The 22,896-nt window shown below is 41.4% G+C and overlaps 1 long non-coding RNA gene across 1 annotated transcript in view; it reads left to right on the forward strand.

Moving 5' to 3' along the window:
- Positions 1 to 22,245, forward strand: part of LOC125755570 (uncharacterized) — a 69,188-nt gene extending 46,943 nt beyond the window's left edge. The window contains exon 4 of the long non-coding RNA XR_007412355.1: positions 21,299 to 22,245. This is a non-coding gene — a long non-coding RNA (uncharacterized LOC125755570). The remainder of the gene's footprint in view (positions 1 to 21,298) is intronic.
- The last annotated feature ends 651 nt before the right edge of the window (positions 22,246 to 22,896 follow it).

Consider the following 22,896-nt stretch of genomic DNA (forward strand, 5'->3'; position numbering starts at 1 on the left):
GTTCCTTAGAAGAATTCCCTTAAAATCATCTTATCACTCACAGCATTTCTTTATGCTTCTGAATCCTATAGTAGGATTTTGGCCCAGGAACTATTTTAAACTCTTACCAGTGGATCTTGTTGTGACTAAGCACTACCAAATAACAATGAGTATTATGAGGCTATTCATAGAAGTATTTTGTCCTTTCTAAAGGGAGAACTAGTTAGCATTGCAAAAAGAGGTGGTAGTGGTACTGAGTACTATTCGCTATGCTTCTAGAAATCATAGGAAGTTTTCAGTATATCTACATGCATTCCTGACACTATATAGCTTCTGAAATTTAGCTCCTCATTCCCAGTGCCCTGTTAGTCCCAAGGCCTAATAATGGTTCTGAAGTCCATGAGTCAGGTATTCTTAAGGCTGCTGTCTATTTGAAAGGCACTCTTGGGTTGTTCAGTTTACAACTTGCTCAACTGAATATGACAGCCCTTAATTCAAATAGTTTCATTTTTAAAATTTTTTTTAATTTTTTTATTTATGATAGTCACACAGAGAGAGAGAAAGAGAGAAAGAGAGGCAGAGACACAGGCAGAGGGAGAAGCAGGCTCCATGCACCGGGAGCCTGACGTGGGATTTGATCCCGGGTCTCCAGGATCGTGCCCTGGGCCAAAGGCAGGTGCCAAACCGCTGCGCCACCCAGGGAACCCAATTCAGGTAGTTTCAAATCACAAAGGAGAGACTTCTTGTTCTTCCCTAACATAAGTCAGGATTGATTATAAATATTGCTAAAATGAGAATACATTTGAGTATCCTTCCAGATACATGCAACCTCTCACTATCTCTTCTCTCATTATCTGTGATTCATCTGTGAAGAGCCAGGTCATTTGGATTTTCATCCATGTTCTATCTCTGGGACCTTGGGTGAATTACTTTATCTTTTTGAGCTTCATCTGTAAAATGAGATAATAATGGTTAACATTTTTTAAAAGATTTTATTTATTTATTCATGAAAGACCCAGAGAGAGAGGCGGAGACACAGGCAGAGGAAGAAGCAGGCTCCATGCAGGGAGCCTGATGCAGGACTCAATCCCGGGACTCTAGGATCACGCCCTGGGCCAAAGGCAGGCACTAAACTGCTGAGCCACCCAGGGATTCCTAATGGTTAACATTTAATGAGCTCTCACCATGTGTCAGACTGCAAACACCTCAGTGAGGTACAGTTGTAATCACTTTCTTTGCAGAAGAGGTTACCAAAGCTTAAACGTTGGGGTCAAGATCTACCTGAGGTCACCTAGCAATTAAGTTCAGGAATTAGGATTTGAACCCAGATCTGTCTGGCTCAGATGCCCATGCATTTCACTAGGCCATGAACTAGTCACATGAATTGACGTATTATGATCCCATACAAAAATGTGGATTTTTAGGAATGCCTGAGTGGCTCAGTGGTTGAGCGTCTACCTTTGGCTCAGGTCGTGATCCTGGGGTCCTGGGATTGAGTCCCGCATCAGGCTCCCCACATGGAGCCTCTTCTCCCTCTGCCTATGTCTCTGCCTCTCTGTGTCGCTCATAAATAAAATTTTAAAAAATACCTCTTTAAAAAATGGATTTTTATTTTTCACTTAAGTTAGCAGAATGTCTTTCTGTTTTATCATTGTTTCAAAACAGACTTCGTTGATGCTCAGATTTGCCTTGGGGGGTCTGGTTCAGCTACCAGGTAACAACTCCTCCTAATACTACCTTTGACTTAACATACTCTGCAGGATTCAATAGCTCAACTAGAAATTTTAGATCACACTTTATGTTAATACTAATAAATATTTATTTCTCCTAAGTCCTTCAAATGAGATTTGAATCTACTTGATAATTTTTCTTTACTAGTCAACATAGCTGACAATGAATTCTGTGAACCTAAAATGCTATACCTCTGTCTGAATAATTACTATATTCTAGCAACAGCAATTACTGGACCTTTTGGCTATCCACTTTGATTGTCTTCATCTAGTTGGACAGAACACCAGTTGTAGCAACTTGAGGCTTTCTAAATGAGGGCTTAAAATAATCTAATCAGTTGTCTGGGCTGCTTTCCCATGAAGAACAGGTGTTGTAAAGTAATTGAGTCCCTGACGTCGTCTCTGGAATAAAAGAGAAGACAAGTGAGCTTGGGTCCCCATACAGATGACCAGAAAGCCTCACCTTGGGATACTCAGTGCTCCAAGACTGCACTCAAGAGTCCAGGGCTCTACATTCAAGGCATTTCCCCAGGCCAAGGCCAAGTCAGCTGTGTTGACTGAATCATGTGAGGGCTTGTTTCTCATCTTCATCTTTTTTTACTTTAATTTTTTGGTTAATTTTCTCTGATGATAAAGATAATACATGTTTGTTATGCAAACTTTTGAAAAATAAAATCACAAAGAGACTCATAATGCCAATCACTAAATATAACTATTAACATTTTGGTGTATTTTCTAAAATGTAGCTGTAGGTATAGATACATAGTTTTAACTGTAGTACTTACTACTGCTGCTATAACAAATTATCACAAACTTAATGTCTTACAACCAGACACATTTATGATCCTGTAAATCTGAAGGTGTAAATGTTATTGGCTAAAGTCAAGGTGTTGGCAGGGAGTTCTTTTTGGAGACTCTAGGGAAGAATCTATTTCTTTGCTCACTCAGGTTGTTAGCAGAATTCAATTCTTTGTGGTTTTAAGAACAAGGTTTTCATTTCTTGCTGGCTATACACCAAGGGCCATTCCCAGTGTCTAGGGCTACTCACATTTCTTGGCTTGTGGCCCCCATCCCCTCTTCAAAGCCAGCAGTGGTTGATCAAATCCTTCTCACATGGCATCTCTGACTGCAGCTGGGAACGTTTCTCCATTTCAAGGACTCATGTGATTAGATTGGGCTGACCTGTTTAATCCAGGCTATGCTCCCCATTTCAAGATCTGTAACCTTAGTCACTGGTGCAAACTCCCTTTTGCCATGTAAGGTAACATAGCCAGAATTGGAATATGTACATTTTTGAGGGCCATTCTTCTGACTACCAAAATAACTTTGGAAACATCCATTTAGAGAAGGATTCTCAATTTTCAGTATGCATAAGATTTACCTGTGGAGCAGTAGGTTTGAGGGGGGCCTACAAATCTTTATTTATGCAAGCTCCTCCTATGATTCTTTTTTTTTTTTTTTAAGGTATTTATTTATTTATTTATGATAGTCACAGAGAGAGAGAGAGGCAGAGACACAGGCAGAGGGAGAAGCAGGCTCCATGCACCGGGAGCCTGATGTGGGATTCGATCCTGGGTCTCCAGGATCGCGCCCTGGGCCGAAGGCAGGCGCCAAACCACTGCACCATCCAGGGATCCCTCCTCCTATGATTCTAAAACAGTGGTCCATGAATCACACTTAAGGAAGCTTGGTCATGACATCATCATCCTTTTAGCATATATATTTTAATGAATACATAGCATACATGTATCATTTTCTTTTTTCGTAAGTCTTTCATAATCCTGTTGGTAATTATTTATTTGTACCACCAACAATTATTTCCTTATCACACCTTCCTTTAAATGCAAAACATGTTCACATTTATGAGCAATTCTATGCCTGGGTGTGTAGTGTTTTGTTTTTGTGGTAGAGGTGCTTGTTTTTGTTCATTTATTGGAGCAGTGAGGAGCCTTGGGCCTCTCTCCTTCCAAACGTTAAGAAGAAGCTGACAGCATTATTGATCATCTGCCTGTCGCAGTGCCTGGCCACGTTTGGTCCCTGCAGTGTTTGACCATTGCATTTCTGTCGCTGGAAGCTGCTCTGCTTGCTGTTGATGGCAGAGGATGCATTTTGCGAAGTTCATAATTCACCCAAACCTCAGTGTTTCCACCTGAACTGGAAAATTCTGATGTGCAAGTTCATTTACTCTTAAAATGTTCTGTTTCTAAGAAAAATAATTCAGGAAAGCCTTTATAAATACCTTCCAAGACTATCAAAGAGGTGGAGTCACACACATTTAATGACTTTAAGTAGAAAGGAATAGTGGCACAAACATCTTCCTTAAATTATTTAGCTTTAAAACTGGAAAAGAATTGGCCAAAGAAAAAGGGTTTCCATTTTCTTATAATTGGGGTTTGGAAAATAGTTACAAACTACTCAAGATATATAATCAGACCATCCAAACATGTTCAGAAACCTCAAAGTTTGATAGAGTCCATAACTTGCCTTTCTTAAGAAAGCATTTGCATGTCTTGAAAAAAGTTCTTGGCACTTTCATCACAAAGAATTGTTGTTTGTTAAATGTTTTTCTATCTTAGAACTTAGTTATGTTGAAATTTTGGAAATATATATAAGAAGCTTTATTTTTTTTTCCTAAGTCAAAATCTTTGTAATGAAATATTTTGTGCTTTCTTCATTCTGCTACAGATTAAGATTTTTTAAAAAGATTTTACTTATTTCTTTGAAAGAAAAAGAGTGGGGGGAGTGGGGAGGGGCAGAAGGAGAGGGAGAAGCAGATTCCTCACGGAGCACAGAGCCTGACATGACTAGACAGAGGGCTCCATTCTAGGATCCCTGAAGTCAGACACTTAACTGATTGAACCACCCAGGCGCCCCAAAATTTTATTTTCTAGAAAAAGAATTGGTAGCATTAAATGAAACACAGTCCAGACAATTTACATTTTACTAAGCAAAATCTGTTTATAGATGCAGCAGTAGGCTACTGTGGAATAGTAACTGTGACTAGGCCTAACGGGGCTTAAGAATGACTGTATACAAGCCCAGAGGGAAGGACACTACAGAAGAAGAACAGACAATTTTACTATCTAAACTGTTTTTGAAAAGAAGGTCCTGGAAACTAATAGTTTAGTGTCTAAATGAAACCATTGTTTTTTTCTTTCCTTTGCTCTAAATAAGTTATTCCAGAGCCATATTTGCCCAAAGATGGGGATATTCTAAGTGTGTATATTTGCATGTGTGGGTTTGGTGAAGTAAACAAGAGGAATCCTGTTGTGGAAGAACTTTCTCTGGTAGATGAACTCCTGACATCTTTTGAACATATTTTTATTTTATTTTATTTATTTTATTTTATTTTATTTTGATTGAGATATAACTGACATATAACATTGTATAACTTTAAGATGTACAACACATTGATTTGATACACTTACATATTGCAATATGATTATCACCAGAGTACTAGCTAACACCTCTATCATATCACATAATTATTATTTGTTTTTCTGTGGCCAGAACATTTATGATCTAATCTCTTAGCAACTTTGAAGTGTATAAATACAGTATTGATTATAATTACTATGTTGTCCATTTGATCCAAAATTTACTCATTTTCTAGTTGCAAGTTTATATCCTTTGACCAACACCTCCACAGTTCAGTAGATGTGATAGTTGTCTGGGCCTGGAGGTGGATATAGGATTGACAGGGAAGGGGCACAAGAGAGCCGATTTGGAAAATTTCCACATCTTGATTCAGGTAATTCATATTTATCCAAACACCGTAAATTGATAGAGTGTTTCTTTTTTATTATATGTAAATTGTACCATAGTCAAATTGATTTTTAAAACATTGTTACAGGAATTAACAAAGTGATAGGTGCAGTTCAGAACCACTTCACTACATTGCAGATAATTATGGCAAGAAGTAAAAATACTTTAGACTGGTTTTATGAGGTGCTAATGTGGGCTTATTGCTCTGTCATCTGTGAGTGAGTTGTTAGATATCCAAAATCCCTGAAAGGGAATTCCTATCTTTTTTCAGGTGAAACACACACACACACACACACACACACACACACACACACAGTTTCATTGAGTCAGCATCTGTTGGTTTTGCCAGATACAGAGTATTTGAGGATGAATATATGGCTCTCACATGTCGAGAGCAAACAGTCCTGCAAAAGACTCAGCAATCTTAACAAGGACTCAGCACAGTGAGATTAGTTAACTATATTGACAGCAATAATAACAATCACTTATTGAGTGTTTTCCTGTGGCAGGCACTAAGGACTGTGATTAATATATTAGCTCATTTAATCTTCCTATCACAGGGGAAGCAACATGGGTGCTGTTAGCTCCCTCTATTATAAAAGACACAACAGAGGCTCAGAGATGTTAAGTGACTTATCCAAGATTATATAGTTAATAAGTAGTAAATGGCAGAGTTAAAGTCTGCTCATAACCATTATGTTGTAACTCAACAGTAGAATATGTAGAATATTAATAAAGTGCATTTATTTGACTTCAAACATTTAAAAACCATTATACCATAACAGTTTGTTCAGCCTTGATCAGACTCCCCTCAAAATCCAGGCCTGCCAGAGAAACTCAGGTTTCTTCCCAAATAGGTACTATTGTTACCTTCATCCAGATTCTCCTAAAGATTATCTTTCTGAACAATAGGCTGGGTTCTCTGCGATTCCTTACACTGACATTCTTCCACCAGGGGAGCCTGCAGAGCTGAATAATGCTCTTGGGTTTGTGTCTCTCATCTTGTCACTGATTAGTCCTAACTCTTCCTGGCAAGGCTCCTGCCAGGCTATTTCAGGAAACAAAAATTCATTACATACATCCTTATTGATTTTCCCTCTCCTTTGCTTATTACTGAAATGCTTTTCCCTCCCTCTCTTGAAGAAGCGGCATTGCAATTACTGGAAGCTCTGCTCTCCCCAGCAGCCTGCCCCCAGGACCAGAGGGCCTTGCTGATGCTCTCAGGAGGTGGGGGCACAGAAGCCGGAGCAGTATGTCCCTACTGTCCTCCAGGAGTGAGCCAGTTGATGGCCTCATTCTAATGTGGCTCCTGGGCGTGCGATTTAGTGGTATCTCATTAGATAACTACCAGAACTGTTTCTAGTGATCATCTGAGTTTACTGGTTTCCTCAAGTTCTGTCCCGTTATTTTGGGTGTAAATGCTGCAGTATCTCAGGAAAACTACTCAGCTTTGGTGGAGTCAAAAGAAGAGAAGCCAATTTTTATTGAGTGAATTAAAATATTATTGAAAATATCCTTATTGAGTACCTACCATGTTCTAAGGTTCTGGGGGCCTGTGTGAGCAAGGTGTAGGACTTTAATCTCATGGATTTTATAGTCTGGTGAGGGATATAAACAACAGTGGTAACAATAGTAATAACAAAGTAAAGACACAGAATAATAAAATAATTAGAAGTTGTATTAAAAGCAGTGTCAGAACAGTAGGTGGCTGAGAGAAAAAAATAGGGGTTATTTGAGACATTTTCACATGCAGTATCACTCAGTTACCATAACACCCATCAAATATGTATTCACCCTGATATTGGACGTCACATGACGTAGTTTGTTGCAGTGACAGAGTGGGAGGCAAGGCCAGGTCTGTCTGACACTTTCCAGTGTGCTGTATGCTAAGGCTCTGGAGGCCCCCTCCGTCACTCCACTCCCCATCACTGAGAAATATGGTTTAGTTTTTAGGCTACTGTTGGCTCTTGATGTGGTTCTGTTCTCCTGCGTGCAAGCAACCTGTCTGCCAGAAGAAAAGGAAAACAAACCCAAGTCCCTCCAAAGGAGTAAGTGGTGGACTGGATATAATTCGCTCCCTGGGAAGCCCTCAGACTGTTTGCTAGTAACTCAGGCCAGGGCAGCTCTTGGTTTCCAGTAGGTAAGTTCTACACTGGGACACCTTCTATCTGGAGATGATCTCTCTCCTCTGGGGCTGCCATTCTAGGCCCTAAGACATGTGCACTCTAGGCTTTTGCATAGCCTGTTCTTCACTCTGCCAAGTGCCTCATAGTTATTTACATTTGTGTTTGGGGATCTCCATCAAATCAGTGCCACATGTCCCTTCCCTCAAGTGGCAGTGTGCATGAGGCTGTCCCCTCTGGGAGAGCATAACTGGTGTCATAGGGACTGCAGGAAGCCATCCCCCCAGGCTGGGCAGACCCCACTTGTTAACATGCAAGCACTCCCGGAGAGCTCTGGGAAATCTCGGGCCAGGGCCAGTGCAGGGAGTATTTTTTTTTTTTATAAAAGATTTTATTTATTTATTCATGAGAGACTCACAGAGAGAGACAGAGGCAGAGACACAGGCAGAGGGAGAAGCAGGCTCCACGTGGGGAGGCCAATGCAGGACTCAATCCCGGGACTCCAGGATCTCTCCCTGAGCCAAAGGCAGATGCCCAACCGCCCAACCACTGAGCCACCCAGGCATCCCTAGTGCAGAGAGTATTGGTGGGGGAGTCTGAAAGTGAGTGCCAAGATGTGGGCTTGTGGCATTCACACTATTCACACTCCATCAAGAGAAGGTGATACGCCCTGTGCCTGCCTCCTTATCTGTACTTTTTAGCTACCAACAATGGACTCATTTACATGCTCTCTGTTGTAGAATGCACACACATGCCCACACAGAAGCACTTCACAGGTTACAAACAGGGGTTCAAAGCAAAACAAAAACTTTAATCTCCCATGACAAAAACAACTCTCATGTCAAACCCATGGCAGAAAACTGCACTTCATTCTTTCCAAGTAGGCTTGATCACTGCAGTGTTTTCCAGTATTTTTATGTTTAATCCCAGTCAATTCAGTATAACTACCTCCACCCACTTTTTCCCCTCAGGGGACCTATAAGCTCTAGCTTTATATGATGTCAGAGATTGGGGGTGTGGTGGAGAGATGGGGACATGATGGCCCAGCCCTTGGCTGCCTTCTACCTGGTGCAGATCCTTTTGTCTGACCTTTGGTAATTGGCTTATTTCCCATTAGCATCTCCTGAGATGTTCACCATCTCTCCTATGATCTTGACTAACAGGTTCTCTTCATAGGTCACTTGACTACTACTATTATAATATTTATTATATTTATACATGCATATTACAAGAATGTATATATTACACATATCCAGATTATTTAACTATTATAACAATAATAATAAGTATTATTACTTTGGACCTGTGGAAGAGAAATAGGGATACATAGATCCATTGCCTATCTAACCCCTGTTTTTGGAACCATCCTCCCCCATTCTTTGCCTAGCTAACTCTTGCCCATTCTTCAGGCTCCAGTTAAAATGTTGTGTCTTCTTTCATCTAAATTAGCTGATTCCGGGATCCCTGGGTGGCGCAGCGGTTTGGCGCCTGCCTTTGGCCCAGGGCGCGATCCTGGAGACCCGGGATCGAATCCCACATCGGGCTCCCGGTGCATGGAGCCTGCTTCTCCCTCTGCCTGTGTCGCTGCCTCTCTCTCTCTCTCTGTGTGACTATCATGAATAAATAAATAAAATCTTTAAAAAAAAAAATTAGCTGATTCCAGTGGCACCTGGGTGGCTCAATCAGTTGAGCGTTTGCCTTCAGCTCAGGTCATGATCCCGGGGTCCTGGGGTTGAGCCCCACATTGGGCTTCTGCTCAGTCTGCTTCTCCCTCTCCCTTTGCCTGCCACTCCCCCTGCTTGTGTTTTCTCTCTGTCAAATAAATGAACAAAATCTTTTTAAAAAATTACCTTGTTCCCCCTCTGAGAGCTGTGTACTTTCCTTTTACAATGTTTATCAACCTAAACATATATATACATGTGTCATTCTCTGTTTAAGGGCTGAATCCACACCTCCACTCCACTCCATCATAAACCCCATAAAGGTCAGGATTTTTCATCTGTTTTGTTTGCTTCTGAATTCCGAGCACTTTGACAAATGCTTGGTACTAACGAGTTACATAAAAATATAGAAGAAGGAAAAAACTTGAGGTCCTGGGCTTGCCCAGATCCCATGGCTAATTAGTAGAACAACAGCACTTGAACCCACACCTCTTTGGTGGCCCATAACAGGGCCCCTGTCAGTACGCCATGCTGAGTGGGGTTGCCTTTGACAAGTTGTTAAAAATCCAGCTAATTCCTTTCAGATTCTAAAGCCCTGTTTTTAATTAAGAAATGACAGAGTGTAAGATACTGGTATGAAAAGGGGTGTCCAGTGAAAAGTGGCTTTACCCTGGATTGCTCAGAATCACACTCCTGCATCACAGTGCTCCCAAGAAATCATTGATATGGGACTAGCTTGTTCATGTCAGGGAATCAGAAGAAACATGAAAGAAAGGCAAAAGTTCTCTCCACTGACCTTGTGGAGAAACCTTGTTTTGTCTGCATCCATGCACAAGGGCTCTGAGAGTCTCTCTGGAGGAGGGCCAAAGTCAGAGGCACATGGGCAGGGCTGATTCTAGGACAGAGGTCTGCTTGAGTCTCTGTGGAAGTTATTGCCTGGAGGCCTGCTTGACCCAATGAAATATGGAGGCTCTGGTGGAAGAGGGAAAAGTGTCACTGGTAAAAGTGTGCTCTCTTGCCCATTGTCTGTGTTTATCATCCTGGTGATGGGATGGATCTTACACTGGGGTTTGGTGGAGACGTGGCATGGACACCTAGATGGGTTGGAAGGGCAGAAAGTAACAATTTATTTTCACTAAATGGAGCCTTTTTCCTCTTCCAAACTTAATTCTGGCTATGAGTGGATTTATCACTAGCTTCTTTCTAATAAGGCAAATTGGAGCATAGTGGTTACGGTAAAGGTAGTTTGCTTGATGCTAACTTGGGTCATGTAGCTTGTATCTGATCCAGTCCAGTGCCGGCTGTGGGGCCTGCGTGTTCTGATGCTGAATTTAAGCCTGGAGCATGAATAAATTAAACAAGACCAAGAGGAAGATGAGCTACCAGGGCATTTGAACTTTATCAGGCCATGCAGTTGACCTTCAATCCAACATTCATTTCTTTTGCCCTGCTCATGTTACTGCTGTGCATCCAACATGGTCACAATAATGTTGAGAATGGGAGGTCTGTTGTTTAATCCCTTATCACTCTCACCAAACAAGTGTTAACTGCTGATACTGCCATTACTCTTTATTAGATATTATAACAAATTCCTAATTATTTAATGTGCCAGTAAAGATTAGGTTCTGTTGTAACAGAGCAGCTCAAATTCCTTCATTTAAAAGAAGTCTGGAAGAAAGCAGTTGAGAGTTTGTAGGGCAGCTCAGCATAGCCTTCTAAAGTCAGGCTCTTCTCTCTTTGGCACACAGTTTGTATCACCAGGGCCTTCTTAGAAGACTGCTGAAGCTCTAGCCATCACATCTGTATCCCAGTCAGTGGGAAGGAGGAAGGAGGACAAAGGGCGGTTTCCTCAGCAGTGGCTGCTAACTTTATATCTCCTTACACAGCCTTCTTGAAGGTTCCACATGATATTTCCGATTATGTGTCGCTGACCAGGACTTTGTCACCTGCTATAGCTAACTGCAAAGCAGGCTGGGAAGTGGCTTTCAGCTGTGTCCATTGCTGGACCAAGTAAGATTCAGGGTCCTTTTACTAAGAAAAGGAAGAGAGTGGAGGCAAGTGATAGTTTCTGCCACGTGACGTTTGCATTTCTTGGGGCTTTTTGTTTTCCTTATCTTTCTAATATTGGGACTTTTAAAGGAGAGAAGTAAATAGAACTGAAAATCACACTAATCCATTTTGTTACTTGCTTTCAGATTTGATTTAAAAAAAAAAATGCTGGAGAAGAGACCAGAATCGCCATCTTTATACTAGAGGGTAGTCTTTTCCATACTTCCCTATTATATATGTTCTCCCCCATCCTGTGTGTGGAGGGGATAGATGCGAAATTTGACTGTGGGAGGTAGACATATAGCGTTAGAACTAGAGGGAGAGATAAGGGCTGAATACACAGATTTGGGAGTCCCTAGGGTCAGATGAGGGTGGGAGCCCTAGGAAGCAATGGATGACAAGAAACACAAGGAGAAGGGGCCCCAAGGACAGTTCCTCAACCCAGGGCAATCTCAACATATATTCTTCTTGATTGTTTACCTCCCACTTTTGCAATGTCTCCAGCCAGCCATCCTCATTGCAGAGTTTTTATGACAGTCATGGGGGGAAAAGTCTGTAACATGCTTAACTCTTCGGAAATTAGGCATTCAGCCAGCACAAAGGCTTGGTAAGAACTTCTGGCCCAACTTCAAGAAGTTCTCAGAGAGCACATGTTATTTTCCTTGAAATGCCAGATTCTTCCATGAGTAATTTCATCTCTGGTCCCTCAGGATCACACATCAACGAATTTACTTGGTAGTGTTCTGAAGAAGGAGGACATTCTTCTGATTTTTAAGTGAGAGAAGCTAATAAGAAAAATAGATTTTATTTTGGTAAAACCCAAGGTTCTAACATGCATATAGTGATACATTATGAAAGGTTTTCTCAGCACTGCTGTCCTGAAATCCTTTCTCTACTCCACTGGGTCTGCTATGATCTTGCATGAACGGTTGTCTCTGGTGGCAGAGCAGCTTTTTAAATAATCTGCAGTGACTCCCAATTCCTCCAGTGTCCTCCTACCTGTTCCCACTCCTGTGCTCCAACTGTTCCTGCACAAGAGCACCAACATAATTTGCTTCATTGTCTGTTTTCCCATCAGGCTATAAACTCTTCCTTGGAAAAGAAGAACTGATTTATTTAAATTTGACAGCCTCAGCATCTTGCACAGTGCCTGGCATTTATTTGGTCCTTATTTGAATATTTTTGAATGGATGAATGAATCAATAAAGGACTCCAAATCAAACTTCTGTTGTAGACACTGAAAACACTTCTTCTTTTTTTTTTTTTTTTTTTGAAAACACTTCTATTAACAGGCTGAGATTGGTTGGCATGGACTGGGTTGACATGACATTATATTTATTGGTTTGACCTCTGACACACTCATGTTGTGTAGAATGCCAGGTGTTGGTCTTAAAACTTGTTCTCAACAAAAGAGAATGAGGAGGAGAAAGAAGAGGGAGAAGGCACAGAAAGAGGAGGAGGAAGAGGAAGAAAAGGGGAAGGCTTATGGTTTCCTAAATTCTGTATTTGTGGAAGAATGAAGATGAATTTCATCTCATTGTATCTTACAAGGCTCATAGCGGTACCAAAAAGGAAAAATCAAAAGGGATGAAACTAACAACCAAGTGGTTTGGGGAGGAAAGGCTAAATAAATGCATGTCTCAGAGGAAAAATGAGAATCCTTTTGTCACTGGTTGACTGATGTGATCTTTTTATTCTTTAGATCTTATTTCTTAAAAAAAAAAAATCTTATTTCTTTATTCATGAGAGACAGAGACATAGGCAAATGGAGAAGCAGGCTTCCCTCAGGGAGCCCAACGTGGGACTAGATCCCTGAACTCCAAGATCACACCCTGAACTGAAAGCAGAGCTTAACCACTGAACCATTTAAGGTGATAAGAAGAGGCAGCGAGTTGCTGAACTTGACGGACTCTATAAGCCCTGGCCAAGCCAATCCTATCTCTTGAGTTCAGCTTCTATGAAACTCTCTCCTTCGATCTTTGTTAAAGGATTCTTGCCAAGCAGATCAGCCCCATCAGCACCCAGCCTCACCCTCAGAAACAATCTTGGCCACCTATGCTGTTTTAGCAATATTCAGGCTGTTTCCCTGGAATCCTTTTGTGACCTTCCCTTTCTTGGTACCTTTCTTCAGACAATTATTATAGGTTCTTGCTTCAGACATTAGTGGCATATGCTTTACCCCAGGTCTTAGTCCTTAATGAGATAAAAAAATTGTGTCTTGTAAAGGCTGAAGATTAAGGGTGTGATGCAGTGCTTTATAGCTGCCTCTGACTCCCTGCAGATTATTCCACAGCAGTAAGTTTGCTGACCTGAGAGGATTAATAATTTGGGAAGTAATGCCCAGGCCTCCTTCTTACCTTTGACTTAGCCATTTGATTACAGGAGCCTGTGGAGTCTAAGAGAGAAGGTCCTTACTTAGGTCTCTCACAGAAGAAAGCGGCAGATCTTTCTGACCAGAAAAGGATTGTACCTGGGGTTAGTCAGTGCACTATACCTTGGGACAGTATTTGTCACTGTACTTTGGGGACCTGTGGCATCAGCATAACCAGGCATAATTATTAAAGTTTCCATTTCCTGAACTTTACCTCAAATCTAATCAGAACTTCTAGAGGAGGCACCTCTAGAATTTTCATAAAGGAAAGACTTGGGGTTAGCAATCTGTTGGGTAAAGGAGCTACAAGTCTTTCCTTGAAACTATTTCAGTAGTAAATACAGTCTGACTTAGAGTCTATGTAACTGAATAAAAGCCCAAACTGAAAACAAGCAAATGTCCATCAATAGGTGAATGGATAAACAAATTGTGGTATATCTTTACAATTGCCAATGATTCAAAAAGTAATAAACTAGTAATACAGGCAACCATAAGGATAAGTTTCGCAGACACTGCTGAGCAGAAAGAAGCTAGACACAAAAGAATACACACTGCTTGACTGTATTCATAAAAAAAACTCTAGTAAAGAAAACCTAGCCTAATGACAAGAAAGAGATCAGGGCTTGCTCATGATGGGGGAGATGGGGTAGGGGTTGACTGGGAAAGGGAAGAGAGAGGAGTTTTGGGAGTGATAAAAATGTTTGTTTAGAAATCATTGTGGTTGTGGTTACATATACATATGATATTGTCAAAATTTATCAAAACTTGCACATAAAATAGGTACATTTTATTGTATATAAATGGTATCTCAGCAAAATTGATTTTTACACAGAGCAATGGTTTCTGCAGATTCACACTTTACAGAAAAATGATGAAATTTCAGTTGTTCATATCATATTGATGTACATTACTATTTTTATAAAATTTGTGGTGGCTCAGGGTGCTCATGGGGATTATGAGGTGTGGGCTAAATCTCTCTGAACACTTCTTGGTAACCCTACTGATCTTGGGGATGAAGCCTGAGATCTATACTTGATCATGCCCCCAAGGTGATTGTTACACTCTCTAGTTGAGCCCCTTTACAAAGGTTTTTCAGTGTCCTGACAATTATTGAGCTGACACGCTGATGTTGGCCAGACTCAGTGAGTTTGGGGCCTGAAAAAACTTATTACTTTATTAAGTTCATAAACTTCAGTGTTAGTTACAAGGCCTCACTGACTAATGGCTGCAATATATCTGGCTAATTTTCATGCAGTAATTTTATCTCAATAACCAAGGGGTGTTGATTGCTTTGTTTGAGCATCTGATAGGTTTCAGAATGTTTGAACAACCAGGTGTCATCCCAGAGAGCCAGTCTTGTAGGAACTGGTGTTCTGTGTGGCTCTCCATCTCTTCCAGCACCATCCTAGAGTTTCCCTTTGGGAGGACAAAGTTGTTCATATCTTAATGACATCACTTAACACTTAGTGGCCAGGCTGAGTACCTGGCAGTCTCACTTAATTTTCACACTATCCAAATCAAGAGGAATCTGGGGTTCAGAGACATTAGGGGACTTGACAGAATTTTCACAGTTGCTTTAGCACCAGAACTAGACTTCAGCCGATGTCCAGCACTAAACCATCAGCCATGCTTTCACATTAGAATCATCTGAAAAGCTTGTAACACTCCTAATGCCTACACTGTACCCGAGAATGATTAAATCAGAATCTCTGGGGGTGCAACCCAGTATTTTTCAAAGCTCCCTGGCCCCCAAAGATACCGATGCAGTGAAACAGCAGGACAATTGCACCCCAATATTTATAGCAGCAATGTCTACAATAGCCAAACTGTGGAAGGAGCCTCGGTGTCCATCGACAGATGAATGGATAAAGAAGATGTGGTCTATGTATACAATGGAATATTACTCAGCCATTAGAAATGACAAATACCCACCATTTGCTTCAACGTGGATGGAACCGGAGGGTATTATGCTGAGTGAAGTAAGTCAATCAGAGAAGGACAAACATTATATGGTCTCATTCATTTTGGGGAATATAAAAAATAGTGAAAGGGAATAAAAGGGAAAGGAGAGAAAATGGGAAATATCAGTGAGGGTGACAGAGCATGAGAGACTCCTAACTCTGGGAAATGAACAAGGGATAGTGGAAAGGGAGGTGGGCAGGGGGTTGGGGTGACTGGGTGACTGGTACTGACAGGGGCACTTGATGGGATGAGCACTGGGTGTTATGTTATGATATGTTGGCAAATCGAACTCCAATAAAAAGATATACAAAAATAATAAAGTTCCCTGGTGATTCAAATGTGTAGCAAAGGCTGGGAAAAATGCTCAAACTTCTGGCCCTTAGCCACAAGGTTATAATGAAAGATGATGAGCCCAGCACATCAAGTTCACCTGGAACAGACTGAGTGATTTGCTTCTTTGTGGGTCCTCACACTAATTATGACCTTTCAACTTGTGACTTAGCATTGTCATGTAGGCATAAACTTTCAGGGAGACCTTTTCGTATTAGAGAATATAGTGTCCCTGAGTTGAATGGGCATATTCAAAGGCTCTTTCCTTCTTTCCTTCCTGTAACATTTCCCGAATACCTGCCATGCATTAGGCACTGGCTATACAAAGGTGAACAGGCCTGGCTATGCTCCCAGGGAGCTGATATTGCACTGAAAGGGGGAAGGAAACTCAGGGGGACAAAGGACACACACAGGAGTCAGCAAAGTCTCCCTGGAGGAGATGCCAGCTGAGTGAAGTGATGGTTAGAGATTAGCCAGGTGAAGGGAAAGGAGCGTCAGAGGCTGGGAGACTGTGTAAGCAAAGACATAGGGCACAAGATGGCAGAAGCATAAGGTAGACTCTCCACACTTCCAGATGGCAGAAACCACATGGGAGGCAAAGAATGAAGAGTAATGAGCCAGAGGAGGAAGATGAATGACCTTGAAAGCATGTTGGGGAGCTTGCACTTTGTCCTGTAGGAGCCAGTAAGTCATCGAAGTGTTTCAAACAGGAGAGTGATGTGATTAGGAGTCAATGTTTAAGGTGATAATGGAAGAAAAGAAACACGGGGAGGAAATATGGAGGAGAGAAAAGGCAGCAAACATCCCTTAAAGCTTTCTATTCTGTCTTCTGTTGGAATGGAAATACTCCAGTGAGTATAGATGAGGGAATAGGGCTGTTAACCTGACCAGCTTATTGAACAGATCAATAAAGACTGACTTGATAGTAGCTGGTAATGACAAGCTCCATTCTTTCTTGGCCAAGCAATCTTCTTATAATTGGAGAAAGAAAATGCTTGTCAGCCTAGGGACAGGTTTTCATACGTGGCTCTAGGGATCCATGAACCCTCTGAAATTGTGTGCAAAATTCTGTGTATTTTCCTGGGAGAGGGTCTGTAGTTTTCATCATATTTTCAAAGGCATTCAGGACCCACAAACCGAGTAGCTGAAGATGAAAGTACTAAAGTTTAGATAAAAAGGTGATCTGTTCTTTTGGCCGACCTGGAGAAAAGCCTTAGGAGAAGGACCCAAATGGATTCTCACAAGTATTTTAAAGGTGAAATTTTAGGTACCAGACCCTTGCTTTGCCTATAGTAAGTGTACACATAAACTCATACATACACATCTCTGATGTAAAGCATTTGAAGCACATTTTTCTAGGCAAGGTGTGTAAGCTTGATTCTTGATTCTACAGCTTTAGAACTGAAAAAGACAAGCTGACTGGAACAAAGGGCTGAACATCGCCCAGAGGGGATTCCTGTTAGTAGCAGCAGCTGTTGAGATGATTGGTTTTGCATGTGCAGGAGCCAAGGTCTGAGAACGCTGCTGGCTCTGAGGCCCGGATGGCCCACTGAGAAGAGGCCAAGGTACCATCCTCGCCTAGGCTTTTGTTGTTGTAACTGTGTATACATACAATCAAATATGTGCTCCCCACTTTGCCTTGATTCATGTTGACAGTTACTTGGTAAAGCAGGTGGGTATGAACGACTCTCCCGGCAGGAAATGTCTGCCTCTGCTGCTTCATGACCAGCTCTCCTGTGATAATGAGCTTCACCCCATGCCACCTCTAGAGCTGCTGTCCCCTTTGGAAGCAGCCATATTAAAGAGGTTAATACTTTCTCAGTAAGTGCTGTAGGGGTGGGAGGTGGTGTCCTGTGTGTGTGTGTGTGTGTGTGTGTGTGTGTTTACAACCAGAGTCTGGCAGATAGTTATTAATAGGTGATAGTACCCACTAATTAATCTAATGAATTTTTTCCTCTCCAACAACCACGAATACATTGCCAATGGTTTGATCCTCTGGGCTATAAATTTCTTCATTTGCAAAAGAAAGATGTTGCAAAAATACAAAAATGTCACTTCAGCTTAATACCTTCATCAACTCCCCATTTCTTAGAGCCACAGCATCCTGAGGTTTACATCCAGGCACCATTGATGTTAACAAGAAAGATCTTAGGTATTCCTCGCCCCTGGTCAGGGGAGTTCTGCTTTTATCACTTTTTTTGTGTGGGGTTTCCACAAGATTTCATTTGGTAGAAAGGTCCACTTAAAATTAGAAAGATTTCAAAAAGAAAAGTATGAAAACTATTGGTCCAGAAACAAAGTGTGATAAAGGGAAGGCTAACCTAGGAACTACCTGGGAAGTCTGTCTCTGAGTTACTGAAATGGTGCCAGGTAACTCAGGTTTCCATACTCAGGTCCTTACATGGCTGGGAAAGAGTAATTTAATTCCATTCCCATTGCAATGGAAGGCAGCCCATATTGGAAAACTTAAAAACAGTCCCCCCTGGCTGCCCTTTCTCTGATAAGTACTTTACTCTGTGCACGCAAGGTTTCAGTCAGTGGAAAGTTGGCAGGCAGCTGAAATTTAGAAACCAAATATGCATGTCAAGGTGTTGTTTACCACATAAGAGCGATTTATTTTATCATTGAATCAATTTTAAAACCTTAATATGGTTCCCAAGAAGATGTCTGATTTAGAAAAGGCTAGAAAAAAATTGAAGAGAGAAAAAAACTGTAGAAAAGTGAGAACCATTTAACCGAGTTCTTTCCAGAATTTAAACTCAGCTGTGGTAAAAATGGATTAGTATGGATACCTGTTTTGTTAATAGACTTTTGGTTCCACTCCCAACCCCACTAAATAACTGGAATGTAGAAAAAATATTTAAAGACTATTGATTTGAAGAGACATCCAATTATTATTTTTTTAGATTTATTTATTTATTTATTAATGATAGAGCGAGAGCGAGAGAGAGAGAGAGAGAGGCAGAGACACAGGAGGAGGGAGAAGCAGGCTCCGTGCTGGGAGCCCGACGCGGGACTCCATCCCGGGACTCCAGGATCGCGCCCTGGGCCAAAGGCAGGCGCTAAACCGCTGAGCCACCCAGGGATCCCTGAGACATCCAATTATTAATCTGCTTGAAGGAGCCCATACATCAAGGCCTGGGTTTGCCTGGGGAATAAGGACTTACTCTTTGGTCCCGTTCATCAGGCTCTTCACAATTGGGCTTCAAATTCCATTTCAAGCTTTTTCCGCCATCATTTTCCCCATGAACAGCCATGGATTACTACTTGTTCCCTAAACCCACCAGATGCATTCATTACTTCCTAACCCTCCTGTATTCCATTCACTCTACCAGGAATACCCATATATCTATCTGAAAAACTCCACCAACACTCTCCAAAATCCAGCTCAAATATCACCTGTTGTGTGAAGCCTTCATAGCACACTAAGTCATGTACTCCATTGTATAGTCCTCATCACATGGCAATATGATTCTTTCAGTGATTTTTTTTCTTTGCTGAACCTTGAGGTTTGTGGTTATGTTTTCTTTTATCCTTGTATCTCCAATGTGTATCATAGGGCTATGCATGTAGCTAACATTTTTTAAAAGAAATGAATGACTTGATGACTTTTAAGATCCCCCCATAGCTCTAAAATTATATTTTTTATGAATTCACAAGGGAGGCAAAAATTTCAGAGTTTTGCAAGACCATCAAATAGCCTATTCTATAGATGATTGGGAATCAAAATAAAAGTATCCAGATTTGTCACCATTTTCTGGAGCTAGTTAATTTATATTTGGCACTGCCCAAGCAACTCTGTTGGTTTCCTTCTTTAGAATCCATCTATATCCTATGAAGTCAGAAGGCTTCAGCCCTCTCACCCATGGGCATAGGATAGAGGAAACAAGGTCGGGGATTATCAACTCTCTTTGATTTTTGGGGTTACATGGGGGCTCACTGAGATTCAGCTGATAAAGCTAGATGTGGTGATTTCAACTTGAAGGAATTGGATAGTTAAAAGGAAAAGGAGTAAATGGATATGTTTGTGCTGCTGTTGCTGTGTACTCCACTCATACTTTGACTTTCTTCTCCTTTTTTTCTTACCTTCTTTCTTCAACCTTTCTCCTGTTGCTTCTAAGTTTGGTTTCAATGATAATGTATTTATTCATGAATGCTTTTATGTGTGGGAAAGATAAGTTGGCTTTGAAAAAAGTTCTTCTAAACTAGAGAAGCTAATTCAAGGTGCTACTGCAATTATTAGTTGATATTTAAATTCAATTCCCCCAGATATTAGATTCTAGAAAATCATGCAGAAATACAAAATGCCAATGCCTCATTCTCATTAAATTTTTCTGAAAGAAGAAAAACTAGATAATGTAGGGTCTTCAGACTCTAATCTTTTCAATAGCCTTCTAGCTAATGTATAGGTCTGGCATTTGTAACAGAAACCCCAAACTATAGTGGCTTAAAGAGGACAGGAGTTTCTCTAGTCTGACAATTTAGTGTAAGCAGTCCAGGGCTGGCACAGAAGGTCCTCTGTTTCAAGGACCCGGGCTTCTTCAGTCTTGCTACACCACCATTCCTAGGGCATTCCTCTTCCACATCATCCACTTGGGATCACAACCATGCTTGCATGCCAGCTGGTGGAGGCAGACAAGGGCCCCTTCCTCTTTTCAACAATGCCTGGAAGTTCGCACAAAAGACTCTTGATCATTTTGGATTGGGCAGAACCAGACATATGTCCATGTGCTAGTTAAAAACCAGGGGTTTTATTACTACAGAAGAATGGAGCAGGGGCCTCGGGGGACAGCCATCAGTTTCTGCCTTGTTGTCAATTCATGATGTTTCCTCAAATTTGGCCTTCATTATAGTTACTTCTATTTTGTGAAAACCCTTTTCTTGTTAAAAGGAAGCTTATATATTGGCAGCTATGGACATATGTGGGCTCCATAGTAGTTCCTGAAACTTTCCTTGATGGATTTCCTTAAGTCCCTTAAGAATGACATCATTAGAATGTACTCCTCCAAGAACATGAGTCCATTGGGCTTTTATGCCCAAACATATGAAGAGCAAAAGTGACCTAAGGAACATTGCCATCACATATAAAATTTTGCTTTGAAAGGGTAAGGAGTTTTCTTCTCAAGTGCTGAGGATCTGTAGAAGAATATTAATTGATCATGGAGCACTGTGTTTTCATTTTTGAGAATTGCAAACAGCAATTCCTATAGCAGAGTCACTATCATTTTCTTCCTTATCTTGAACTTTAAAATCCCTTACATTTTTAGAGATTCTTTCACATCATTTCATGTTAATTCTTTCTTTCTTCTTCTTCTTTTTTTTTTAAAGGTCTTATTTATTTATTCATGAGAGACACCGAGAGAGAGGCAGAGACAACAGGCAGAGGGAGAAGCAGGCTCCATACAGAGAGCCCAACGTGGGACTCAATCCCGGGTCTCCAGGATCACGCCCTGGGCCGAAGGCAGGTGCTAAACCACTGAGCCACCCAGGGATCCCCTCTTTCTTCTTTCCTTTTTTTTCCTAAGTCATTGCCCTTGGCTGCAGCCCTAAGACTTCTTTGACTCTTTCCTGGAAAATAACATGCTGTCCAGTAAATAACCAAATGCCAGGCTGACTTTACTCTGCCTATCTATAAACTCTTTCTTCACTGGCTCACCACTGTGTGCCTGTAGCTTCTACCATTAGAGTGGCTCCTCTGGATAGGATTATTTTCTCTGCTGAGAAGAATAACATCTGAGCAGCCATTAAAACACCAGAGTGGATTACATTTTCAGATTAGCTGCACAAAACAGAATTTAAGGACAGGAGAGAGGAGTTGTTCTTAGAAAACTGTAAAACCATGTCTGAGGCAGGGAGTGGACAGTGGGTGCCTATGGTGGGTGTGACTTTGGGGAGGGTCCCCTATCATTTCCATCACTGCTCCTTCCTCAGAGCACCCCATATTCTCCAATATGGCCAAATGTCATTTCCCCAAATGAATGATGCACCCATATGGCTTATACACTTTGATGTCAAGAACTTGGTGCTTCTGTGGATTACAGATGTTCTTTTGTCTTAGGAGATTAATAATAATATGTAACCTGTGCTGAAGGCTTACTCTATGCCAGGCACTGTGCTTCTACATACTCTGTCTCCATTAACCTTCCCAACATATCTTTGAGGTATAGATTAATAATTCTGTTTTATAGATGGGAAAACTGAGACCCTGAGAGGTGAAGTAGTATTTCCAGGGTCAGAAAGCTACTGAGTGACAGAAAGGATTTTCTTTTTTTTTTTAATTTTATTTATTTATTCATGAGACACACACACACACACACACACAGAGAGAGAGAGAGAGAGAGAGAGGCAGAGACACCGGCAGAGGGAGAAGCAGGCTCCATGCAGGAAGCCAGACGTGGGACTTGATCCTAGGTCTCCAGGATCACGCCCTGGGCTGAAGGCGGCGCTAAACCGCCGAGCCACCTGGGCTGCCCCAGAAAGGATTTTCATGTCCTGCCTGCCTGATGAGGAAGCTGTCTGCTTAGCAGTGCAGTTGGGGGAGGGGTCTTAAACATTAAGTAATGGACACTTTGAGCATATAATGGCTATAGGTCATCTCCCCCAGTGTACAGCTATGGAGACTTTAAAATTTCTATTCACAGTTTTGTCATTCCTTCTCTCCCCAGTACTCCTGCAAAGTTAAGGAACTCTTCTCCTAAAGGACTCCATACTCTTGGGAATACTCCCAGCCTCTGGGTAACTCAAGGCCTGTTTTTTCTATGCCCCTCCTCACTGTGAAATGAGAATAGCCCTACATGTGGATTCCAAAGTACCTGTCCATTTGAAGGAAAGAGTCGAGGTGGGGAAAGAAGGCTGCCTGCCCCAAGTTGCACTTAGAATTATTCACAAGCTGTATGAGGTCTGCCGGATGCACAGGACAGGTGGCC

This window comes from Canis lupus, chromosome 8 (assembly GCF_003254725.2).
Source record: "Canis lupus dingo isolate Sandy chromosome 8, ASM325472v2, whole genome shotgun sequence".
In the NCBI taxonomy this organism is placed as follows: Eukaryota; Metazoa; Chordata; class Mammalia; order Carnivora; family Canidae; genus Canis; species Canis lupus.